Source organism: Bubalus bubalis, chromosome 14 (genome assembly GCF_019923935.1).
Source record: "Bubalus bubalis isolate 160015118507 breed Murrah chromosome 14, NDDB_SH_1, whole genome shotgun sequence".
In the NCBI taxonomy this organism is placed as follows: Eukaryota; Metazoa; Chordata; class Mammalia; order Artiodactyla; family Bovidae; genus Bubalus; species Bubalus bubalis.
The window spans coordinates 1,247,903-1,273,680 of NC_059170.1; the positions used below are offsets into that span (position 1 = coordinate 1,247,903).

Genomic DNA, 25,778 nt, shown 5'->3' on the forward strand with positions numbered 1-25,778 from the left:
CAAGCCTGACTCACCCTCCTTCCCTTCCCACCTCCTTCTGTTGCAGGAAGGGGGACCCCTGACAGGGCCTGAAACTGGGCTCCTGTCTAACACTCAGAAATGGATTGTCCACGGAGACACATGTGCAGAGAAAGCAAGAGATTTTATTGGGAAGGGCGCCCGGGTGGAGAGCAGGAGGGTTGAGGGAACCCAGGAGGACCGCTCTGCCACGTGGCTCGAAGTCTCAGGGTTTATGGTGATGGGATTAGTTTCCGGGTTGTCTTTAGCCAGTGATTCTGACTCAGAGTCCTTCCTGGCAGTGGACGCATCGCTCAGCCAAGATGGATGCCAGAGAGAAGGATTCTGGGAGGTGGTCAGACATGCGGTGTCTCTTTTTGACCTTTCCCGAACTCTTCTGGTTGGTGGAGGCTTATAGTTCCGTGTTCCTCACCAGGACCTCCTGTCGTGAAACGGCTCATGAGGACGGTCGCTGTGGTGCCTGGCCGGGGCGGGCGGTCCCAGTCAGCGTGCTTCCCTAACACTGCCCTTCTTACTCTGGCCTCCTTTCTTCCACAAAAATATACTGAGATCCGAATAGGAAAATAATATAAAGCAGTGTATTGTTTATATACTTTTAAATTTTTCTATATATTTTGACTCCCCCCCCCCCCCCAGTTTTCAACACCTGACAAAACCTTTCTGCTGGGGGGACAGGCCCCTCCCCGGGCTAGCTGATCCTTAGAGCAAAGCCCAGGCTGGAGCACTCCTCTCTCAAGTAAACCAGACCAGAGCCACACATCCCAGCAGGGAGTAACGTGCCCCTGCCTAATTCACCCTGGGGCCAGGTGCCAAGGGACCAGGACCACCCCTTCAGCTCAAAGCCCACTGAACTGATCCTCACCAGCCAGTCCACACTGTTTAATTTGCCCAGCTTTGTCTTTCCGGCAGAAATCCCAGTAACAGCCCTACCTGGCTTTCTATTCCTGTCGCGTGTGTGTGTGTGTGTGTGTGTGTGTGTGTGTGTTCATTCAGTCACTCGGTCATGACTCTTCACAACCCTATGGACTGTAGCCTGCCAGGCTCCTCTGTCTGTGGAATTTTCCAGGGAAGAATACTGGAGTGGGCTGCCATTTCCTTCTGCAGGGGATCTTCCTGATCAAACCTGCATCTCTTGCATCTCCCGCATTGACAAGTAGATTCTTTACCACTGAGCCACCTGGGAAGACTGTTCTGAAACCTGATAAAATTGTGGAATTTCCTCTGTGAGCCTGGGTGGTGACATCTCCCCTGGAAACTAGGAGTATCACATACTTTTTTGTTTTGACCCTCTCCTAAGTCAGAAAACTAAGATCATGGCATCCGGTCCCATTACTTCATGGCAAATAGATGGGGAAACAAGGAAAACAGTGGCTGACTTTATTTCTGGGGGCTCCAAAATCACTGCAGATGGTGACTGCAGCCATGAAATTAAAAGATGCTTACTCCCTGGAAGAAAAGTTATGACCAACCTAAACAGCATATTAAAAAGTAGAGACATTACTTTGCCAACAAAGGTCTGTCTAGTCTAGGTTATGGGTTTTCCAGTGGTCATGTATGGATGTGAGAGTTGGACTGTGAAGAAAGCTGAGCACCGAAGAATTGATGCTTTTGAACTGTGGTGTTGGAGAAGACTCTTGAGAGTCCCGTGGACTGCAAGGAGATCCATCCAGTCCATCCTAAAGGAAATCAGTCCTGGGTGTTCATTGGAAGGACTGATGCTGAAGCTGAAGCTCCACTTCTTTGGCCACCTGATGCGAAGAGCTGACTCATTTGAAAAGACCCTAATGCTGGGAAAGATTGAGGGCAGGAGGAGAAGGAGACGACAGAGGATGAGATGGTTGGATGGCATCACCGACTCAATGGACACGAGTTTGAGCAAGCTCCGGGAGTTGGTGATGGACAGGGAGGCCTGGTGTGCTGCACTCCATGGGGTCACAAAGAGTCAGACACAACTGAGCGACTGGACTGAACTGAGTCTCCTCTGTGGGCATACCTGAGGGAGCGTCACGTAAAGGGGCACATAGCAAGGAGCTAGTGAAGCACACGTTTTGGAGACAGAGCAAAACTTGCTGCCACCAGAGTAAAACTACTTGAAAATGACATTGCCCAAGAGCAAAGAAGAACAACAAAGTGTAGAGGAAATTACAGAGAGAGCAAGGAAATTTAACCAAGATGAAATTATCTGAACCCTGGAATAGAACTGCGCCCGGATTTGTAAAGTTGTGTTGACAGATTCTCTCCAAGGCCAGACTTTCATCAGCCTCTCCCGAGCTTCTTTAAATTAGGCCTGACTTTTGGGTTTTCGTGTTCCTCTCTGCATTTCCTGATTTTAGTAAAAGTCCTGCTAAGTCAGTTCAGCCAGAATTCCCCATCCGCCCAACCTGACCACGCTGTCTCACCTCCCTCTCTCACCAGTCCTTCACCCTCCACCGTCCCCCGGGCGAGGCCTGACCACCCTGGCCTGCCACAGAGAATCCCCCCCTTACCCCTTAGTCAAAGCTATGGCTTTTCCAGTAGTCATGTACAGATGTGAGAGTTGAACCATCAAGAAGGGAGTGTTGAAGAATTGATGCTTTCAAATTGTGATGTTGGAGAAAACTCTTGCGAGTCTCTTGAACTGCAAGATCATCAAACCAGCCCATCCTAAAGGAGATCAACCCTGAATATTCACTGGAAGGACTAACGCTAAAGCTGAAGCTCTAATACTTTGGTCACCTGATGAGAAGAGCTGACTCACTGGAAAAGACCCTGATGCTGGGAAAGACTGAAGACAGGAGAAGGAGACGATGGAGGGTGAAATGTTTGGATGGCATCACCGACTTGATGGACATGAATCAGAACAAACTCCAGGACACAGCAGAAACAGAGGAGCCTGGCGTGCTGCAGTCCATAGAGCTGCAGAGCCGGACATGACTTAGAGGCTGGACCACAACAATGAACAGCTCCCTCTCCCTAGCGCCTCCTCGCAGTGATTTCCCACATTGCCGCCACCCCGCTCCTGTGCTGTGAGCTCCCACTTTCCCACAGTGTATCTGGAGTTGAGTCCATCTTCCCTCCAAGACCCCTCTGCTGCAGTCCCCACCCCATCCCAGTCAGACCCCTTCAATGTCTTTCTATTCATCGCTAACAAGTGTCATGAATATTATTTTTTCTTTGACAATGTGCTCACAAATTACCCTCTTAACTAATGAACATATTTTAAGTTGTGTTCATATTATTGCAACTGAATTCTAATTAGTAAAGCATTTTGCTTTTACCAGAAAAATTAATTTATTTCTGCATTTATTCAGTAAATAGATACCTCACCCCTAATATACTTTAGGCCCTATGTGGCAAAGAATGACAAAATTAATAACATACGATCCCTTGATGGGAGGAACACAGACAGACAGATACTTGCTTCTGCAGTGTAAAGTGCTGCTCACGTTATAGATTTATGTGAAGAAGGATTTTACTGGGAATATTGAATTTTTTTCTGCTATTCAGTGGTTTAGTACTCTGAAGTAAGTAAAGAGGGAGGAAAGAAATTCCAATACGTCTGATCTATTGAATGGCCTCCTCAGTGGAATATACTCATCAACACCAGGGTAGAGCGGTTCCTTAAACTCACATCTTATCTCCTTCACGGGGACTTAATCCTTCCACATCTACGACCGAATCTGTTTTCTGTGCCCGGCAAGGCTACATCTCAGTCAGATCTCCCAGGTTCAAGGATTCCTTTTCTCTCTAACAATACTTTGAATAGTTTTTTATACCATTAAAGGAAAATTTCATAGAACTGGGAAAATCATGAATCTCATACAGATATAAAATCAGCCTGCGTTACAGATTTTATTTAATATTCATTGGTTAAATGAGCAAACCAGGCAGATAAGCCAGTACAATGGAGAAGTCAAAGAAGCACAATATATAAGAAGTTAAACATTAAAATGAATTAAAAATGGGTACCAAAACTAGCTTTCACTGGGAATGGAGCAAAATTCATTTACACATCAATGGACAGGAATTATTTTGTACTGCTTAGGTTATTCACAACTTACAGAGTTGTAGACTAAATCCCATAAAATCAGAATCAGAAAGCACGAAAGGTTTGCTCCAGATAATGTACAATTTTCAGTAAGGAACAAATCTTTCCTATGGTGTGTTGTAAATGATGAACACCAATTTTAAGGAAAATAATGAGATTCATCATTTATTAAGTGCTTATTTTGGTCAGGGGTCTTCCCAGGTGGCACTAGCGGTAAAGAACCCATCTGCCAGTGCAGGAAATGTGAGTTCCATCCCTGAGTCGGGAAGATCTCCTGGAGGAGAGTATGGAAACCCACACCAGTCTTCTTGCCTGGAGACTCCATGACAGAGGAGCCTGGTGCGTTACAGTCCATAGGGTCGCACAGAGCTGGACACGACTGAAGCAACTTAGCACGCTTTCACTGGTCTGTGCTGAACATCTGACAAGGCATCACCTCACTGGATCTATGCAACTAAACCTTGGCAGAAATTACCCCCACTTCACAGATGGAGAAACTCAGGCTTAAGAAATCTCAAAGTCACGTCGTTAATGAGGGTGGGCTTTAGGAACTGAAAACAGACGCCCACTTTTCTCACCTGACGCTGGCCGGCAGGCACACACTCGAAGGCAGAGGGTGGTTTCTTAGACTCTCCCCTGTGCTTAAAAGATGATGGCAGTTTGCAATTCTGTTGCAGAGAAGAAGCCAACTCTGACTCTGTATTGAAAACTGTTTCTTTGGCTTGCTTTTTTGTTGTTGCTTTTGTCATTATAATCATGCATAACAGCCTGCCTCAGAGGACCCTGCTCCTCTGCCTGACTGTAAATCGGCGTGCCTTTGTTCAACTCAGAGAGGAGAACCTGAGCCTGCCCACCTGGCTATGTGTTCAGCTGCCAAGTCGTGTCTGACTCTGTCGTGGCCCACCAGGCTCCTCTGTCCATGGGGTTCTCCAGGCAAGAATACTGGAGGGGTTGCCATTTCCTCCTCCAGGGGACCTTCCCCACCCAGGGGTTGAACATCTCCTGCACTGGCAGGCAGATTCTTTACTGCTGAGCCACTGAGCCCACCTGTGAACAGCTACAACAAAAAGAGGAGATTAACACATGCCTTCCAGCGGCTGGCTGCTCCCAGAGGCGTCTTGGAAGACGGAAGACCCTTCCTCACCTCCCCATCCCTCCCTCTCCCTCTCTACCCCACCGCTCCTCAAGGCTTCTCTCTCTCTGACTGTGAAAGAACCTGGCATACAGACCCGGGCACAACAGCCACTCTCAGACACTGGTCTGCCACCTTCTCGGTCAGTCGGCTTTCTGAATAAAGTCACACTCCTTGCCGCAACCCCTCATCTCCTGGATGCACTGGCCTGCCCCTGTGCGGCGAGCAGAGTGAGCGTGGACTTGGTAACACTTTAGTGTCTGTCTCCTTCTATCTGACTGCTTCACTGAGTTGCATTAACTGCAGGCTCCCCTCAAAGTGTCTGTGATCCCTCCTATAATTCAAACACATATGTATCACGTATTAGCCAAACAAGAAAGCTGAGGGGGTCCCCCTTGGCTCAGTGGATAAGAATTCACCCAGTGCAGCCAATGCAGGAGGCATGAGTTCGATCCCTTGTCCAGAAAGATCCCACGTGGCATGGAACAGCTAAGCCTGTGCACCACCTCTACTGGTCCAGCGCTCCAGAGCCCGGGAGAAGCCCGCGGGCCCCAGAGCCCGCGCTCTGCACAGAGGGACGCCGCCACGGGAGAAGCAGCACAACCCGAGAGGCTCCCGCTCACCTCACTAGAGAGAGCCCACCCAGCAACTAGACCCACCTCAGCGTCAATAATATATAAAAAAAGAGAAAACGGAAAACTGAGAGTCTTGAGGGAGCAGGGTGCACGTTAGATGAACAACGATTTCCAAAGAGCAAAGTCTGTAAGTACATTGATTCTTCCTTTTCCCTCTACTCCATAGCCAATGAATATTAAAGATCTACATAACAGTATGAAAATGACAATGTGAACCAAATCAGATTCCAGGCAACTCTACTTCTGCCATGCCTGTCACAATCATACTCCAGCAGAACCAAAGAACTCATGTTCTTACTCACAGCAGGTTGCAGGGGCATGACTTCCACTTGGCTCTGACTTAAAGAAAACCTTTGGGAGCCAACATACATCATTTCCCTAAGCAGGCGCAGAAAGGTAGCTTAGCAAACTAAAGACTGGATTTACTGGATTAAGCACCTGGCTTAAGGAGATTTAAATCCGACTTAATGATATTGCTAGTCCCTGGAGCCACTGGTTCAAATCCTAACTAAAGCTTTTGCTCTTCATCAGAAAATGCCAGCAAATTTGCATTATTTTGTAGATCAGGGGAAAATCTCAGAAACATTTTCATGTCTCCTTGTCACACCGTAAATATGAATTTCCTAACGACAAGCCACTTCCCTATAGAGGATGGTGTTAATGCCAGCAGGCCTTATCTTGGCTCAGAACTCATTCTGTTCCCAAGAGAGAATTTCTGCAACACTGGACAAAGCGTTTTGTCTTCCCCATTCCTTTCACTCAGCCCTTCTGGGCCTTTGTTCAAATGTCATCTTCACAGTGAAGCAATTACTTTAAACCTTCTTAAAATAAAATTGCGTCACCTCCATTTCCACCCATTTTCTCCCTGCTTCGTCTTCACTGCTCTGACTACTGTCTCACATGTTACACAGTTTATGTACTTTAGCCTCTCTATGGCTCAGTGGGTAGAGAATCTACCTGCGGTGCAGGAGACACAGATTCAATCCCTGGATCAGGAAGATCCCCTGGAAAAGGAGATGGCAGCCCACTCCAGTGTTCTTGCTGGGAAATCCCATGGACAGAGGAGCCTGGTGCGCTACAGTCCAAAGAGTCGTACATGGCTGAGAAATTAAGCACACACGTCCCCATCTAGAATTAAAGCTCAGTGAGTATCAAGACTACATGTGTTTAGCAGTACAACCAGAGCCTAAAACAAGGGTTAAATACAGAGAGGGTCAATGTACTCCTGCTGAATGATCACACGAATCTCAGCAAACGGCTTTGGTCTTCCAAGGCCCACAGGTGCCTCTCACCTCTGCTGTCTGTCTGTCCGTCCCACCCGTCTCCCCATCGTGTCTGTGGTCGGGCGGCCCCGCCACCCTGCAGCTGCGTCTCTTCAATCCCACCCATCTCCCCATCATTTCTGTGGTCCAGTGACCCCGCCACCTCTGCTGTCTGTCTGTCTGCCCCACCCCATCTCATTTCCTTGATTCCTGACTTCACGTATCTCTTCACATTCTTGAACACGGGAATCTTATTGGTCATTGATTATTCGATGGACTGGCATCTTCTCCCAGCCACAGAGGTCTTCCACCAATGGCCTGCTATCAACAAGACCTGCTGATTTGAGACAGAGGTCTTAGCCAAAGAAAATGAAACTTCACTGGGGCCGGAGTGAAAATAAATCAATAATAATTAAAAAGATCTAGCTAGACAAATAATAATAGCAGTGGAGAAAAGATCTGAGACAATGAGAACAGCATTGCCCAAGTCCAGAGGTGAAACGTGCTTTGTGCTTTGGGGAACTAAAGGAAATTCACTGCGGCTGCATGAGGACATTTCCCCTGGTTCCCGGGGAAATGTTTCCAAGACCCCCAGTGATGTGGGAGCCAGGGACAGTGCCAAGCCCCGTACACACGCTCTGTGTTCCCTCCTACAGTAACAGGTGGGTGTACACAGAGCCTGGATATACTTGACAAGGCGGTGATTCCATCCTAGGCTGGATAGAACAGGACAGTGTGAGATTTCAACACACTACGTAGAATGGCATGCAGCTCTTAAGCTATAAATTGTTAATTTCTGGAGTTTTCCATTTAATATTTTCTGGCCATGGTTAGTCTCAGGTAACTGAGGCCACAGAAAGTGAAACTGTTACCGAGTCCAAGCTCACTCTACTGATCGCACAATAGGCCAATAAATCTGAGAGACAAGGAGTTGACGCAAGAAATATGACTTTATTTGGAGAGCCAGCTGACCAAGAAGGTGGCAGACTAAAGCCTCAAACTAACCATCTTGTTGCGGCCTAGATGCCAATTGTTTTATGGATCAGAGATGGGGGGGAGAAAACACAGTAAAAGCCGTGTGATTTTGTAAGTGTCTCCTAGAATGGCAAATATCAGCAGGGGGCGGGTTAGCTTCTTTCTCTTGGTCGCGTCACAGGTGGTGTGAGAGAGCGTCTCCTGCCGTGTCGATGAGCAAGGCTGTCACGGCAGCTGCATTCTGGCCCTCCAAACGCGAGCTTCTGAGCCACGCTACAGGCGGCGCCTCCCCCGAAATAGGAACTGAAGGATGCCTCAGCCGGTGGTGGTGCCCTGTGAGCTAACCAAGGGCTGCAGCCTCAGGGTCAGGCCGAGCGGGCAGCGGCCCCTGGGCTTCCCAGGTGGTGGCAGTGGTGGAGAACACTCCCGCCGACCTGGAGATGTGAGAGATGCGGGCTCCCTCCCTGGGTCGGGAAGATCCCCTGGAGGAGGGCCTGGCAACCCACTCCAGTGCTCTTGCCTGGAGAATTCCATGGACAGAGGAGCCTGGCAGGCTAGAGTCCACGACGTTCCAAAGAGTCAGACATGACTGAAGTGATTTAGCATGTAAAATAACAAAAACGGCAAAAACAACGGTTAAAGTCAAAGAAATAGATGTATCATGGAGTCAAAATTAACCCTTCCTGGTTATAAAACTGTGGATAAAGAGGAATGACTGTGTGGGATAAAGTGTTGAAAAAGTAAACAGATGTCAGATGTCAGCAGAACTTACAAACTTAAGAAACCTGGGTTTCATTGTGAAAAATATGAAATAATATTAGTTTGTTGTTGTTGTTGTTTTTAAAGAAAAGATATTAGGATTTTAATCAAGTTAACACCACCATCTTACTGCTTGCTTCTGGATTCAAAACTATACATAAGCTCCACACCCAGTCTCTGAATTCTTATCTGTTCTTCAGTTCAGTTCAGTCGCTCAGTCATGCCTGACTCTTTACGATCCCATGAATCGCAGCACGCCAGGCCTCTCTGTCCATCACCAACTCCCAGAGTTCACTCAGACTCACGTCCATCGAGTCAGTGATGCCACCCAGCCATCTCATCCTCTGTTGTCCCCTTCTCCTCCTGCCCCCAATCCCTCCCAGCATCAGAGTCTTTTCCAATGTGTTGTGAAAGACAGGGAAGCACGGGCTTCATGGGCAACCCACAGGCAATTCATGGAGTCTGAGAGTCTAACGGCAACAGTGCAAGTACATGCTTGGTGAAATCTGACACTTCTGAGATCTTCCTTCCCACAGTATTTGAAGCCTTAACACTTGGCTGAAGAAGCACAGGCTAGGCATTTTTGAAGATGTCTTCCTACTTCTTTCTGAGCTTCAATTCCCTCTTTGGTAAAATGATAAAATTGGTAAATGGTAAAATGGCAGAAAGTGAAGAACTAAAGAGCCTCTTGATGAAAGTGAAAGAGGAGAGTGAAAAAGTTGGCTTAATGCTCAACATTCAGAAAACTGAGATCACGGCATTCAGTCCCATCAATTCATGGCAAATAGATGCAGAAACAGTAGAAACAGTGAGAGACTTTATTTTCGGGGGCTCCAAAATCATTGCATATGGTGAGTGCAGCCATGAAATTAAAAGACGCTTACTCCTTGGAAGAAAAGTTATGATCAACCTAGAGAGCATATTCAAAAGTAGAGACATTACTTTGCCAACAAAGGTCCGTCTAGTCAAGGCTATGGTTTTTCCAGTGGTCATGTATGGATGTGAGAGTTGGACTATAAAGAAAACTGAGCACCAAAGAATTGATGCTTTTGAACTCTGATGTTGGAGAAGACTCTTGAGAGTCCCTTGGACTGCAGGGAGATCCAACCAGTCCATCCTAAAGGAGATCAGTCCTGAATATTCATTGGAAGGACTCATGTTGAAGCTGAAACTCCAATACTTTGGCCCCCTAATGCAAAGAGCTGACTTGAAAAGATCCTGATGCTGGGAAAGATTGAGGGCGGGAGAAGAAGGGGACAACAGAGGATGAGATGGTTGGATGACATCATCTTGATTCAATGGACATGAGTTTCAGTAAACTCTGGGAGTTGGTGATGGGACAGGGAGGCCTGGCGTGCTACAATCCATGGGGACTGCAAAAAGTCGGACACGACTGAGCGACTGAACTGAAAATTAGGACAGAAACTTCCTTGGTGCATTATGATAATTAAAAGACACAACATATGTCTAGAACAATATCTGATACACAGAAACCCTCAATAAACTACAATTATTGGTCAGCCTACATAATTTCTAATGGCTGTTAATGGTTGTTGTTTTCATAGGCTAAAAGAACCAAAACAACTATTAGAATCACCAATTTAGTTCTGGGAGCAAAATAAACTAAGTAAGGTTATCACTAATCTCACAATAATAACAAATGCATAAAATCAATAATCATTAATACACCATCAATAATCAACACATTCCCTTGGCCTTAGCCCAAAGTACAAAAGCAAGAAATAAATGTTATCATTAACATATCCAATTCATGGGTCATTTTCAATATATTTCAAAGGAATCAAAATAATCTTCCTAATTGTTTCTCTCAATTATCCATCGTTTCATAGTAAAGTCTTACTTTGTCTTAAGCAATTCCTGATAATAGGAATTCATAGAAAACGTAGCCGGAAGGTATCTCAAGCCAGTGTTCAGCAGGAGCTCAATTGGACTCAAATTACGTTCAACTAACCCAGACCTTTCCAATGCTTGTTTGTATTCAGTTGATGTATTCCTTCCTGTGTCTCCGCCTAACCTCAGTCCCCACCGCGTCATTAGCAGCTGCAGCTGCACTGCTGCCTGAGCACATTAACCGAATGCAGAATCGGTGGAAAACGGAACACGTCCTGCTTGGCCTGGAGTGCTGGGTGTCTCTCAAGGTCACTCCTTTGTCCATTCATTCAGGTCACTCTAATTATACGAGCAAGAACATCTAACTTTGGGAGACCCACAGGTAGACTCAGGGACGACAAGGGCCTGAGTGCTGGTAGACTGTTTGGAGCTAATCCCGGGGAGCTCAGCGAGGGAGGAAGTGAAGAAAGCACACCAGGCAAGGAGAAAGCAACAAAGCGCGAGGCGATGAGCAAGTTCCAGCCACAGGCCTGTGGGCAGACATCCCCGGAGGGCCTTTGTGAAATCACTTAAAACACGCTTCAGACTCATTCCACTGGGGGTGGAGGAGGCTCCGCCAGTCACCCAGGATCTCCCGTCGGCCACTGATGGAGGGCTGTGCGTCCTTCTGCTCCAGCAAGCTCCCAGAGGGGAGAAACCAGAGACAGGAGAGGTGCGTGAGCCCAGGCTGAGATGGCGGGGTGCCTACGCACTGCCAGGGAGTTCAAGCAGGCAGCTGCAGGGCAGGGCGCCCGCTGCAAAGAAGCAACTCCTGAAGGAGTGAAGGAATCGTGCATGCCAGCGCTTCAAGCACTGCCTGGCACAGGGCTGCTGTTGTCGTCTAGTCGCAAAGCTTTGTGTCCGGCTCCTGTGCAGGCCCCTGGGTTGTAGCCCGCCTGGCTCCTCGTCCAGAGATTTTCCAGGCAAGAGAGCTGGAGTGGTGAGCCATTCCCTTCTCCAGGGGATCTTCCCCACCCAGGGATGGAACCCGCGGCTCCGGCCATGTCTCCTATCTTGCAGGTGGATTCTTTACTGCTGAGCCACCAGGGACGCCCTCCTGGCACAGGGGAGTAAGTGCTGTATCATCTTAGATCCTGTTACCTTGTTTAAGATACTCTAGGCTCCATTCTAGGCATTTGGGAGAAGAATGACCTGGCTCCTGCCCTGGATAAGCACATAATTATACTCAGGTTCAAAAACAAAACGCCCTCTCAGAGAACAGTGTCCACATGTATGTGTATTCACTGCAGTTTCAGAACCACACTCATAATTTAGGGTTCTTTGAATGTCCAATTAACTTATCGTTTTTATTATATTCTTGTTTCACAATGGAGACAAAGATCAAATAAAGAAGAAAAAGGAGCAGAGGTTATATATTGTTATTTTATTCTTTCTTGTGCATCAAGAGAAAAATAAACAAGGAAAAATTCCTGAACTTTCAGGCCTCCTGTTCCCCAGTTACAATGTTTCAGAAAGCAAAAGTTACATCTCTAGGCTTCAGAAATGAGAGAACCTGAATCCCTTAGAAACATGCTCTAAATTTCTCCTATAGGAACACATTTCCGTAATTCCATTGGGTGTTATCTTTAAACTTGTAACCCTGGAAATATGATGGGGAAGAGAAAAGCAAAACAAACACACAAAACATTCACTCCTATCCGTCACCTGCTGTCTGTTCAGCGGGTTTCTATCTGATCAGAATTAACACGGCAGATGTAGACAAATGAATGTAGACAAATGACTGCTACCTTCCTGGAATTATTTCAGGTTATTCTTTATCTCCAGCCATTTATCAGGAAGAATAAAAGGGGAGACACACACACACACATGCTGATCATCCACACACATACACAAAAGATGTTCAGGAAGTCACAACTATAGATCTAGCAGACCCCAACCCTTCGATTTATTCATTTTTTGTTTCTGGTTAAAACATAACTTCTGAGTGATTTGTAAACTCCCCAATATAATTGCCCAAGTGCATTAGCCTTTAATGACCTTCCAAGTCAATTTTTCCAAGAAATGCGAAGTAATCTCCTCTAGTCTCTGACAGATTTAATGGCCCTCTGTGCACCAAGAAAAGCATGTCTGTGTAGCTGGGGTAAGCTGTGCATTGGAGGCATTATTCAGACACTTTGATAAAAACATAAAATGGATAAGATGGCCTCTCTATCCTCAAGAAAATTTTTCAATATGCTTTATATTTTGATTTTCAGATTCAGTTGGTATTCTTGCTTTCTAATACTTTGTTGATCTCTAGGTAGCACTCTCAGTTTTCTGGTTAGAGTTCAAGCCAATTTTTGAATAATCAACCTCTTGTGAAACTGGTTGTTAATACAAATTAACTTTTTTTTGACTAGTGGGAAATTTAAGTTGCCAAATGCGGTGGGGCGGGGAGGGGGGGGGTCGGTGTCGCAGAGGAAGAAGCATCTATGGTTTATGGACCTCATTAATGAGACAAAGGCTTCAAGTGTTTTAATTGGAAAAAGGCTAATATCAAGTTTTCAAATGAAACCCTAAAAGAAGCAAGAGTTAAATCTCAAATTTGATGCTATGAATATTCTAGTTTAAAATTAAAGAAAATATTCTCATATACCTTCACCAATCTGAAACAAAGAAACATCATTTATAGTTTATAAGCAACTCTTGCTGTTTTCTTGGTTGGTGTTTTAAATGTAATTTGTTTTTAAATTAAAAAAAAAAAAAAAGAACTAATCCCAATGGTTTTTTCCATCAACATTTGAATTATTTGTTATGCATTTATTCCACACACATATTCTTTAAAATTTCTACCTCTCTACCCACTTCCCTTCTCCTGCCTTGGCAAGATCCTATTCACCTGGGAGAAAAGACTTCTAATGTTTGTGACAACTGAGCCTCCTTCGCTGAACAATCACTGTCATTTGAACTAATTTTCCTTGTGATAAAGCAATTTTAATACAGCTCTTTTGAACAACCAAAAGAGAATACATTAGCTATCTCCATATCACAATCCTTCACAATGCATGATTGCTTTGTAGCACTTCTTTCTGTAAATTACATGGTCATTATTTAGATATAGGATATGTGTTTAGATAGAAGATGTCTTTGACTCCACCCTCAGACTGCATATGCCATAGATAAAGTTGGTATTTTCTCACTTCCCAATGTTCCCAATTAGTTGTGAGCAAATATTGATTTAATGAACATTAGTTGAAAGGGTATTGGGCTTTAAGATATACTTGGTGGGAAAAAAACAATGCACTTGGCTTCTAAATCATAATGACAGACAAGTAATCTCTCTTGTGATTAGTATTCTTCATGTATTGATATAAATGGAAGTCCTATGTATATATCTACCTCATACTGTTTTGAGAATCAAATAAGTTATTAGCTATTAAACACTTAGAAAAGTTCCTGGCATACTGAGGTGAGACATCAATAACTGTTAGACACTGATGTTACTATTTTTCAACTATTATTATTAGTTTCTTCCAAGCATCCAGCCCCTAGTCCAGCAACAGTTCCTCTCCTGGCCACCCTTCAGTCCTTGAGCTTTTGGTGGGACTGCCACCTAACTCTCTCAGCAGCTTCAACCAAGTAGGCAGGGGACCTGAGTGCACCAAATGGCATGCCTGTACTCAAGGGCACACTCACTCACATGAGCCAAGTTTCCCGGTTTCAACAAGGCCAGCAGTGGTCATGTGCCGATGTGAGACACGGACCATAAAGAAGGCGGAGCACCAAAGAATTGACACTTTTGAACCGTGGTGTTGGAGAAGACTCTTGAGAGTCCCTTGGACAGCAAGGAGATCCAACCAGTCCACCCTAGGCAAATCAACCGTGAGTATTCGTTGGAAGGACTGATGCTGAAGCTCCAATACTTTGGCCATCTGATGTAAATAGCCGACGCACTGAAAAAGACCTTGATGCTGGGAAAGACTGAGGGCAGGAGAATAAGGGGACAAAGAGGATGAGGTGGTTGGATGGCATCACTGACTCAAAGGACATGAGATAGTGAAGGACAGGGAAGCCTGGCATGCTGCAGTCCATGGGGCTGCAAAGCATCAGACATGACTTAGTGACTGAACAACAACCAGAGTGAGTGAAGATGAACGTAAGCTGGCAATATGGAGAGAGAGAGAAGGAAAACCAAGGGGAGGGGAGAAGACAGAGAGGAGGAGACCAATGCCATCATCTGAGCCCCTGAATCCATCAATCTATCATCTAAACTTACAACAGCCAATACAGCTCTTAGGCTCCCTTTTTTTTGAGTTTTAGCCAATTTGATTAAGATATACATTCAGATTAGATCTAAATGTCTATCAACCGCAACCAATAAAAAGCACTGACAAATACAACCATTGATTCTTCATCTGCCAAAAGAAAGAGCTGACAGAATAAACTCCGCTGAAATTCTAAAACCCTGTGTTGATACGGCAGCAATCTCACAGTCAGTAACTCAGGCAAGTCTATTCAGATGACCTCAACCAGTTCTGAGCAGTGGTCCCCAACCTTTTTGGCAGCAGGGACCGGTTTTGTGAAAGACAATTTTTTCACAGACCAGAGGGTGGGTTAGAGAGGTGGGGAGTGGTTTCAGGATGCCCTGATGGCTCAGGTAAGGAATCTGCCTGCAGTGCCGAAGACCTGGGTTCGATCCCTGGGTGGGAAGATCCCCTGGAGAAGGAAACGGCAACCCACTCCAGCCTTCTTGCCTGGAAAAGCCCATGGGAGGAGCCAGGCTACCATCCATGGGGTTGCAAAGAGTCTGGCATGACTGAGCAACTTTGCTTTCATGTACATTGCATTTGTTGTGCATTTCTGTTATTACTGTTACATCAGCTCCACCTGAGATCATCAGGCATTAGATCCTGCAAGCTGGGGACCCCTGGTTTAGAGAGTCTAAGAAGCACAACATCTTTTACTCCCTAAGAGTGGCTGAGGTTGCAAGGAGGCGGTTCTCCCACCACAAGGCTGATGTTGACTTCCAACGGTATTTCACATACCAAATCTTCTTCCCACATAGAAAGGGAAAAAGTGGATACAATGGCTACTTTTCCTCTTAAACAAAAGTACACTTCATCATGAATACAGCAAGACAGCAATATGCAAAAAGCAAATGCAAAGGACCTAAGATGCTGCAGTATTTTATAAAGTGAAACTCTCTTCATCTGGTCATAGTGGATTTTCAAAACAATTGAGGGAAAGTAAACATTCGTGAACTAGAACTCCAGCAAGCTGTCTAAGGACTGCTGTCTCAATCTTCTGAAATTAGGGAAAGAGACTATCAGCTCTGTGGTAGCTAAGAGCAGGGCAGTTAACCTGAGTTCTAAACTTGGCATGATCACTCAGACTGTACAATAAGTTGAGGGAACTGACTTGAAACATACTTCAGTTTCCCTACCTGGGATATAAGAGGCTTGGCAAAGGTGATATCCAAGATCCACAGAGGTTCTTCAGTTCTCCAGTTCTATGAGATCCTAGAAGACTGGAAGTGTGGAGAGAACCTTATCATAAAGACTTCTTTTCAGATTGAGAGCTGTAAGAAGGGGAAAAAGGGGTTATCATTTTACACGTGAACAATGAGAACAAGATATGACAAGTAATCGTGGATCGGTATACTAGAACTGTCAAGGAGAGACAGCTTCTTAGAGGGAAGATATTTGAAGATCTTTGTAGAAAATGCCCCATAAGAGAGCTTCAAAGTCTGGAGACTGAAACTTATAATATTCCTTGGGAAAGTGCCATTTTATTTTTTAAGTGTTTTAAAGGGCTTTTTTTCCTTCTCATTTTTTAAAGATGTGTATTACAAAAAGACAACGTTTACATAAAAGACACAGAAAAAAAATAGCTTCCTCTTCCTGCTATCATCTTTTTCAGGCCTTAGGGGTTTTTTTGTTTGTTTTCTCTGTTAAACTAGATAAAGGTTGAGCAGGGTATAGAGGAAAGTGGAAAGGTGCTGGAAAAGTTCCTCTTTCAATTAGCATCTTTATCAGGACTGCTGGCCACATTTAATGCAGTAATGTTCCTCTAATGCAGAGACACAGCAGGGGCAGAGATTTCGAGTTAATGATGCCTGAGTCTGTCCTGCTTGCCTCTCCAGACTCCCAGGCCCGGCTTCCCCTTGCCATTCTCTCTTGGAGATTCAAACTTCTGATCTCAATATTTGTTCTTCATAGATGCTGACGTTAATCTGCACATAATTTTTAAGCTTTATTCACGCCGATCTTTGAGAGAGTGTGTCCCCATAGTGCAGACGGTTGGAGAAGTTATTTATTAAGCAAGCACCTTGGAAACGGAGACTTGAAAATGTGATTTCTATTGGCTGTAAACGCCAAGAACGTCAATATTCATTATGCTGGCTTAGCAGGAAGCTATTTTTCATCAATTGCCAGAACGATCCACCTTAACAAACAAACAACGCCATGAGAAAATTTTAAGTAATTAACATACTTAATCGATTAAGTCAGGAGAAATTAAAAGGAGGGTCCTCTTTCTGTCTCATCATAGATCAGCTGCCCTGAAGAGCTGGATAAAATGGTTTTGAGCAGTTATCAGACACTCTTATCAAGGACTCCAAGGAGCACTGGAAGCAATTAAACCAACACATGGTTTTTCCTCTGTGTCCTGAATTCGTATCTGATCCCATGTACTTCGGCATACAACTTACACATCCAACTCAGTTTTGCTTAAAAGTACATTCATTTGGACATTTCTCATCATTTCAGATCTGGCATCTTTGAGAAAAACCCATTTTTTAGGCACCCTATATAATTCTATACAGATTCATTACTACCAGAAATCAAATTCATCATCTACAAAACCTTCTGAAAGTCACAGGAACCACCCTTCCTATGCTGTGATGCAAAATGATGGGGTTGCAACAAGGATGTTAGCACTTTGTCTCCTGTACTGTGAGACTGCCCTATTATTTTGTGGCTGGAGAAAACGCTGTACAGGACCTTTCAATCTAAGTACACCAACATTAATTTTTTTAGAGGTGCCGATAGCTTGACGGATAGAATATCGACTCCTGATATGTTCTTTCACTTGAGTGTGCACCCAAGGCTACAGTGATGAGATGTAAATAGCCTGAATCTCTTACTCTGACACAGGCTTTTATTTTTCAACTCAGAGTACAAGTAACACCCACAAATCCATCTCTGTCTGAAAAAAGGAAGAATACTTATACGCATAAGATAGGCAACATCTGGTAGCCAAATGTTTATAAGCAAAGCACAGTTGTCCTTGAATAGCTGCAAGTCTGGAATGAATCAGTAAAATAACTTTCAGGAGCTAAAAATCCTTAATTATTTGTGGATAACAGTTTCGATCTATTCTGGGGACTGTTGCTAACTCATGTTCTGCCGTAACAGAAGTGCGTGGGGCTAGTCATAACGGCAGCCACAGGAGCCTACGCTGACCGTGTGGTCAGGCGCTTTCCTATACATCATCTCATCTGATCTTCACAATGTCTCTGAGAGGCAAGTATTATTATTCTTTGTGATCAGTCACTCAGTCGTGCCCATTTCTTTGTGGCCCCATGGACTGCAGCCCGCCAGGCTCCTCTGTCCATGAGATTCTCCAGGCAAGAACACTGGACTGGGTTGCCATGCCTCCTCAAGGGGATCGTCCCATGAATGATGTTAAAAATAAAACATTTATTTTCAAATTCAAAAAGAAGTAAAAATTAGGAAAAAAAAAAATAAGAGTTAGGAAAAGTAGTGTCAACAAGTGACCTGTCTCTCATCAGCATCTAGGAGCCAGCTGGTGGGGAAGGAGGGCTCTACGGCCTCGCCTGTCTGCTCGCCATAAAAGCAGTAGCACATTTCACAGCTGCTGAAAAGCATGTTTCCTCAGAGTTTCTGAGTAATGAGATTGTCTGGGCAAGGAAAATAGAACATCATGCTCCAGCAAGAAAAATTGATCAGGTAACTGAAACCATCGCTGATCCCGTCCCTCCCTACTTGCAGCGGGTCTCAGCTGGAGCAAGACAGACACCAGTAACTGGACCCTGGTCTCCGGCCGCCGTTCAACACGAGAACAGCTGGCTATTTAAGATTTACAGCACTGAGGAAAACATCACTTCACCTCAACCCACTGAACTGGGTTCTCCAGGAAATTTTGATCTTAGGGAAGCCACCAACTGCTGGGCGGAACTGACCAAAATTTCCCCCACCTGGCTCTCCCCCAACGCGACCGCTTGCCATGCTGCCTGCCACAGCTCCCCTGCTTCAGCTCCTGAAGCTCATTCTGATGCTCAGCGCACAACCACAAGCCACTGTCTTGAAGTATTAATAGAAGAATAAGTACATACACACCCATGAGTGCAGAGATACAGATATACGTATGGCATGCGTGTGCGTGCATGGTGCTCACTCAGCCTGTCTGACGCTGCGACTCCACGGACGGCAGCCTGCCTGCGTCCACAGGACTTTCCAGGCAAGCATACTGGAGTGGCGAGTGCTGACCCTGTGCACGCTGTCCCTGAAGCCGGGGCGGGCACGGCGCATTCGGGGCTGGAGGGGCCTCCGGAGCCGCGCCCTCGTCTCCCCTCCCAGCCGGGGCGGCAGCCGCGCCGTGTCCTCTCTTCCCGGGCTGACCCCACGGACCCCGCCGGGGCGCAGCGGGGAGGCCGCCGCCTTTCAGGTAGAGCTCTCGGACGGCTACCGCACAAAGTAGCCCTTGGCCAAGCAGGGACCTCGGGAGCACATGCACCAGCGGTTACACAGTCCTTATTTACAAACGTGGGGTGAGAGAGCCTGAACACACCACCTGCGCTAATCTGCTCTCTCCCCACAGGCGGGCGGCCATTTCCTTCTCCAGGGGATCTTCCCGAACCAGGGACTGAAGCCGGGTCTCCCACATCTCCTGCACTGGCAGGCGGATTCTTTACCACGGCGTCCATCTGATAAGCCCCATACCGCATGTGTAAACACACACACATACATGTATATACAGGTATGTGCACAGGCATGGATATACACATACACTATATATATGTGTGTATATATACCTGAATATTTATATTCACCTATACAGATACATACAAACATAAGTATACAGATATATAAATCCATACCTGCATGCATATTTACATATATAGATATGCATGCATAGACATATAAATATATATGCATCATTTATACATAAATATGCATGTAAATGTACACATACATGCTTAAATATAAAAGGCATCAATGTGAACATGTGTGTCTATGTACATACATATATCTATGTGTCTGGGGGCCTCCCAGGAGGCACTAGTGGTAAAGAGCCTGCCTGCTGATGCAGGAGACCTAAGAGACTCTGGTTCAGTCCCTGGGTCGGGAAGATCCCCTGAAGGAGGGCATGGCAACCCACTCCAGCGTTCTTGCCTGGAGAATCCCATGGACAGTGGAGCCTGGTGGGCTCCAGTCCACAGGGTCACAAAGGGCTGGACACGACTGAAGGGACTGAGCACGCGCACGTTCACGTGTGCATGTGTGTATTACAGACGTGCACATGTGTAGTGTTTAATGATATATGCAGAGTAGTAGTAAGTGTGCTCAGGCGTGCCCAACTCTTTGTGCCTCCATGGACTGCAGACCACCAGGCTCCTCCGTCCATGAGATTTTCTAGGCAAGAATACTGCAGTGGGTTGCCATTTCCTACTCCAGGGGATCTTCCCAACTCAGGGATCAAACCCACATCTCTTGCATCTCCTGCACTGGCAGGCAGATTCTTTACCACTAGCACTGCCATGAAAGCCCATTTATATATGTATAGGTGTAAACAGATCCATAATTACATATATGCACAGACAAAGAACATACAAAGTTCATAGTAACCAGTGATTCACAAAACCCATGAAGGAAAACTCTTCTCTTGGAAGCACAAATCTATACACCTCTACATCAAGCAGGTGTTGCTAAGGATGGAGCAGACAATGAATCAGGAAATGAAAACCATCATGGAAACCAGGTAAAATAATTCAAAGAAAAGGGGAAGCAGGGATTTAGGAGCTGTGAATGACTCAAGCAGTAAATCTTGTGGGTTTTTTGTTTTTTTTTTTTTTTTAAATATAGACTCCTTGGCAAACCAATGAAAATGTAGTCCTTTTGCCTAGGGAAAAGAAATAGTAATACATTCATAATTCTGGTCAGGAGCTCAATCTGTCCCAGATCCCTCCAAAGTTTACAATACTTTAACCTGGAGACTTTTAGTAGATTCTTCTAACCTGCATTTCCTTTCCCAAGAGATCACAGATTCGTCAGAAAAACATTGTTCATAGTACCAACCTCTCCCTCATTTGCATTTTTGAAAGTCTCTGAATTGTATTTGCTATAGCTGTCTAGTATTAAGATACATTATATATAATCAGAAAAATCATACAGGCTAGCCTTTCTTCAAAGCCCTCAAACTAGAAACTTTGGCAAAATTTCTAACTCAAATTTCTAACACTTTCTATGACCTTGAAAAAGAGAAGAAAGAAGTCAGATGCTAATATGAGAAGCCTCCATAGGATCTATATGTTAGGAGTATTAAATTACAGTTGTACAACATCCATGTAGACTGATCTATGTGGGTAAATCTTTCATTTCAGAAAGGGCCCTGGGCAAATATTAGTATTTGTGAACACAATTCCTTTCTTAAGATCAGTAAAATATCTCTCTTTACTTTTGAAATTTGGATCTGATTGTACTTCAAAGACTTTCTCTAGAAGACCTCTAACTTGAAAGAAAAAAGCAAACCATTTAGGCACAAGAGAAGAAGATTTTGTAATGAGATTTAAAAAGAGCCGGAGGCAGAACCACACTTTTGAGGAGAGAAACAAAGAAAGGGCACCTGCTTCTGTCTGTGCTGCCGACATCGTCCATGACTGCCAATTTCAGAAGGCGACAACAGAAATCTCTAACCTTCAAGAGCAACAACTGTTCTCTTGTCTAGTGCGTAGTAAACTATACGAGAAACAGGAACAAAGGAGAAACACCGATTTTGACTCAACTGCTTGAGAAAGGAGGTGTAGATAGACGGGGGAAATGCTTTGTCCTGAGGAAAGGTGATTCACAGTGGCCAGCTGGACGGGTGGAGAACTTTGGAAATCTGTTAGCTTGATGTTATTACATCACTTCATCTCCTATCCTCCTCCGCTTTTGCCAGACAGGTATCTGGAAAGCAAACATGTATCTGCTACCCAGATGTAATGAAATGCAATTAAGAATTTATCTTTCTCTGACAATTATAAGAGCAATCTTCAGAGGAAACCATCTAAACGTACAAGGATCCCACTTTATCTTGGAGTTCTACTTTAACTAATGGTTTCTAAATTACTTGAGTGGAAAATTAAGAATGCAAAACTTCACTTAAGGATGCATTAGGAACAAAGTGCTTTTGCAGTAAAGCTTTCATTAAGGAAGCTATGTACACACGCATTTAAAAACACACATCTCTTTCTTTAGAATATAGGTAAAGAGATGAAGTAATCTGTTTGAATTATGATCTCTGGGACCAGGACTGTGTTTAGACTTCCAAAATGGATAAATTTCAGATTTTCAAAAATTGTTATCTAACACTGACTTCCAAATGCAACCACTTTCTCCCTTACTTTCCTATTTAAGGTCTAAATGATTTCTGCTTCAAAAACTATTTGAATTGTTTTGAGCGGGGGAAAGAAAAACAACTCTTTCTTTGTAAAAGAAAAACAACTGCATTGAAAAACTGACAAATAAAAGAAAAAAATGTAGAAAACATCAAAGGCCTTATAGACAAGTGCTTCTTAAACTTTCACGTGTGATGTGTGTTTGGATCCACCTGGAGATCCTGCTAAAACGCAGACTCTGATTCAGTAGGCCAGAGAAGAGCCCATGATTCTACATTTCCAACAAGATCCCACTGAGATACCAATACTGCCCAGCCTCCCAGGACCACACTTCCAAGTTGAAGGAACCAGGAAAATCACTCTCAGCCTGCCCTCAGTCACATAACCCATAAAGAACACACGCAAGTGCACAGGAAGTACTTTCTGAAGCACACCCAAGGGCTTCAGGTCCCCGAGACAGGTGGTGATTTCACCCCCATGCACTCAAGAGAGCGTGTTAAGACCTGTCACAAGGTAACTGTAAGTCAAGTCCTGAGCCGGCACCGCTTTATAACGCAAGTAAATCATCTGTTTTATCGTCACCATCCTGGCTAGCCTCCTGCCTACTGCTATTCCCGGGAGAACTACTGCATGAGTCACGAGTCCCCGTGCCAACGCAGGAGACCTGGGTTCGATCCTTGAGTCAGGAAGATCCCCTGGAGAAGGATATGGTAACCCAGTCCAGTATTCTTGTCTGGGAAAGCCCATGGACAGAGGAGCCTGGCAGGCTACAGTCCCTGCGGTTGCAAAGAGCCAGACATGGCCTAGTGACTAAACAGCAACAACATTAAGTAAAGGCTTCCCTGGGGGCTCAGTGGTAAAGGATCCGCCTGCCACCGCTGGAGATGCAGGTGTGATCCCTGGGTCAGGAAGATCCCTTGGAGAAGTAAATGGCCACCCGCTTCAGTGTTCTTGCCTGGAAATCCCATGGACAGAGGAGCCTGGTTGGCTATAGTCCATGGGGTGGAAAAAGAGCAATAGGACTTAGCGACTAAACAACAATTAAGTAAATACGTTCCTGCTGCCATTTAGCCTGGAGCAAATTTACAGAGCTGTGCATAGACGCGGCTCATCAATCAATCCGTTTTTGAATCTGGGACCCAATACTTAGGTGAGTCTCAAATTAATTTGAGTGTTTTCCTTCTCTGCAGTCACTTAATAAACGTGGCTGGCCTTTTCTTACCAGAAGACACACAAGCCTCTCCTATCTTGGTTTTAGCTAGTCCGAAGGATAAGAGCTTCATTGAGGAACCTTCCAAAATACACACACTCACAACAACTCATCTTTATACTACTCAGACTATTTTAAAAATTATCCACCCCAGACGTGTTCTCCCAAACTGGTTAAAAAAAAAAAAATCATTGAGCTATTTATATGGAAACAGACATAGAAACTGTACTTATTTTTCAACTCAATTCCCAAGTATTATTCCATGCTAAGAACTACTGTTCTAAATAAGAAAATAATATGTCCCAATGCAGTTGTAAGCTTAACAATAGAATGCTAGTCCAATATTCTTATTGGTGCCTGGTACACAGTACGCTCACACAAAAATATCTGCTGGTAAATAAATCTGGAGACTCAATGAACAGTATTGTCTTAGAAAACATCAACAGACTAAAACATGTTCTCATTCTCATGACAGGTACACCTCAGCCACAACTCACTGAATTAATCAGGATTTTTCACTTAGATTCATCATTCTTAATACAGAAGGCTAGGAGCAGGAAATTAAAACAGCCTCCCTGAGATCCTTTGTTCCAACAGCCTGTAACTAAAAAAATGACACAATAATTTACTCAAGATATATTTATCCACATCACAACCCTGTGTACCATGGCTTATGTCAGTGATTGCATTCCATTCTTCATTTTCAATCCATTGTTTTATCACATTACACTTATGTTTAAAATATTAAGGCCCTGAACATATCTTCCCACCGGTTTGCAAACTGGCCCCTGAACACAGAGGGCAGGGAGGGACAGAAGAAAGAGAAATCCACTGGGAATGGGTAGTTTTATCAAAAAAGGCAACTTACACATGAAGTCTGTCCTGGGATCTGGAAGACAGTATATCTCTGCATGCGTCTGCCAGAATCTTAAGTCGATACAGTCCAGGCACATAGTGGACTTTCCAGTTGACTCAGTTGAAAAGAATCCACCTGCGATGCAAGAGACGCAGGAGAAGCGAGTTCGATCTCTGGGTTGGGAAGATTCCCTGGAGGAGGGCATGGCTACCCACTCCAGTATTCTGGCCTGGAGGATCCCATGGACAGAGAAGCCTGGTGGGCTACAGTCCACAGGGTCACAAAGAGTCGGACACGACTGAACAACTGAGCACAGCCAGGCACATAGTCCAGGTGGTCTAACAACACCTTGCTATCTCAGGGCCACGTCCTCTAACAGCATCTATGTGGGGACAGTGGGCAGGGAGTAGATTTCCAGGATGGAGATGGGGTAGCCGCCCCCACTTGCCTGGATCCAGCTCCAGGATAAACTGGAGGTCATGCCCCTCCCTGACCTCCCCCAACCCTGACGTCTGTCAGCTACAGCAAAGGCACAGCTGAAATCTTACAGCAGAGGTTTTCCGGGTATAGTCAACTGCGAGTTGCCCAAGGGTGACTGAATGCTGGAGAAACACGTCGGAGAAAAATGATCGAGATAAAGAGAAAAGAATAAAATCCAGAAACGGCCATTTTTAAAATAACAAGGAATTGTAAATGACAGCCTAGACTGAGCTTTGACCACACTGAACATTTTTTGTTCTGTGTCCACGTGAAACCAAAGTGACAGTCAGCTGCAAGTGTCAACGACAATAACAGCAAACAGGAGCAGGTGTGACCCTTCCTTCCGCTTCTAACGCTGGCTTCCTGTTCCCACTGGCCAGGGCGGCAGCCCCGGGCACAGCCTGGGCTGCTGATCCAAACAAGCGCACAAACAAACAAAATGGAAACAGGTGAAGGTACTTGACTCGAGGGCGACACCGGAACACGTCCGCTTTCCCTCTCCTCTCTGATGAACTTTCCAAGCGTTTCTCCGGTCCTCCTTCTAGAAGGAAGGAGAATTCTGACCCGCGCTTCTCTCTGAAGGATTCAGGAGGCTCTCAAGGCGGCACTGGCACAGCACAGCCTTTCAACCCCGCAGCAAATGCATTTTCCCAAAGCATCGACAGTCATTACACAAGGCGAGGACGAGAGTGCTTCTTCACTTTCTGTCAGTTTGGCCTCTTGTCCTTGAAGAAATAAAAGCCCACTCCGAAGAAATACTTCAGAAAAACCTCAGTTTAAGAAAAAGAAATCTCTTCTTCTCTTTTCCCTTTTCATTTTTGCTTTTGTAGTTGCCCGCATTGGTATCCTTGTTTAAAAAAAAAGAAGGGTGGAAACAAGGTAATAGAGCACACGTCTGAGATACGGGCTAGACAAGAAATGCCACGAGGCTCAGTGAGAAAAGGGCGCTCGTTTTCTCTGAACCTAGATTTGTT

The 25,778-nt window shown here is 45.0% G+C and overlaps 1 long non-coding RNA gene across 3 annotated transcripts; it reads right to left on the reverse strand.

The window, feature by feature from the left end:
• Window positions 1–327: 327 nt before the first annotated feature.
• Window positions 328–25,772, reverse strand: LOC112578933. Of its 3 annotated transcripts, XR_003103374.3 has the most exons (4): window positions 24,873–25,772; window positions 24,337–24,459; window positions 16,082–16,216; window positions 8,005–8,638 (listed from the first exon to the last, which is right to left on the reverse strand). It is a non-coding gene; the product is annotated as an uncharacterized LOC112578933 (long non-coding RNA). The 3 variants fall into 3 exon arrangements; XR_006544255.2 differs by lacking the exon at window positions 8,005–8,638 and adding an exon at window positions 328–562 and having other exon boundaries at window positions 24,337–25,772; XR_006544254.2 differs by having other exon boundaries at window positions 24,337–25,772.
• Window positions 25,773–25,778: the final 6 nt, after the last annotated feature.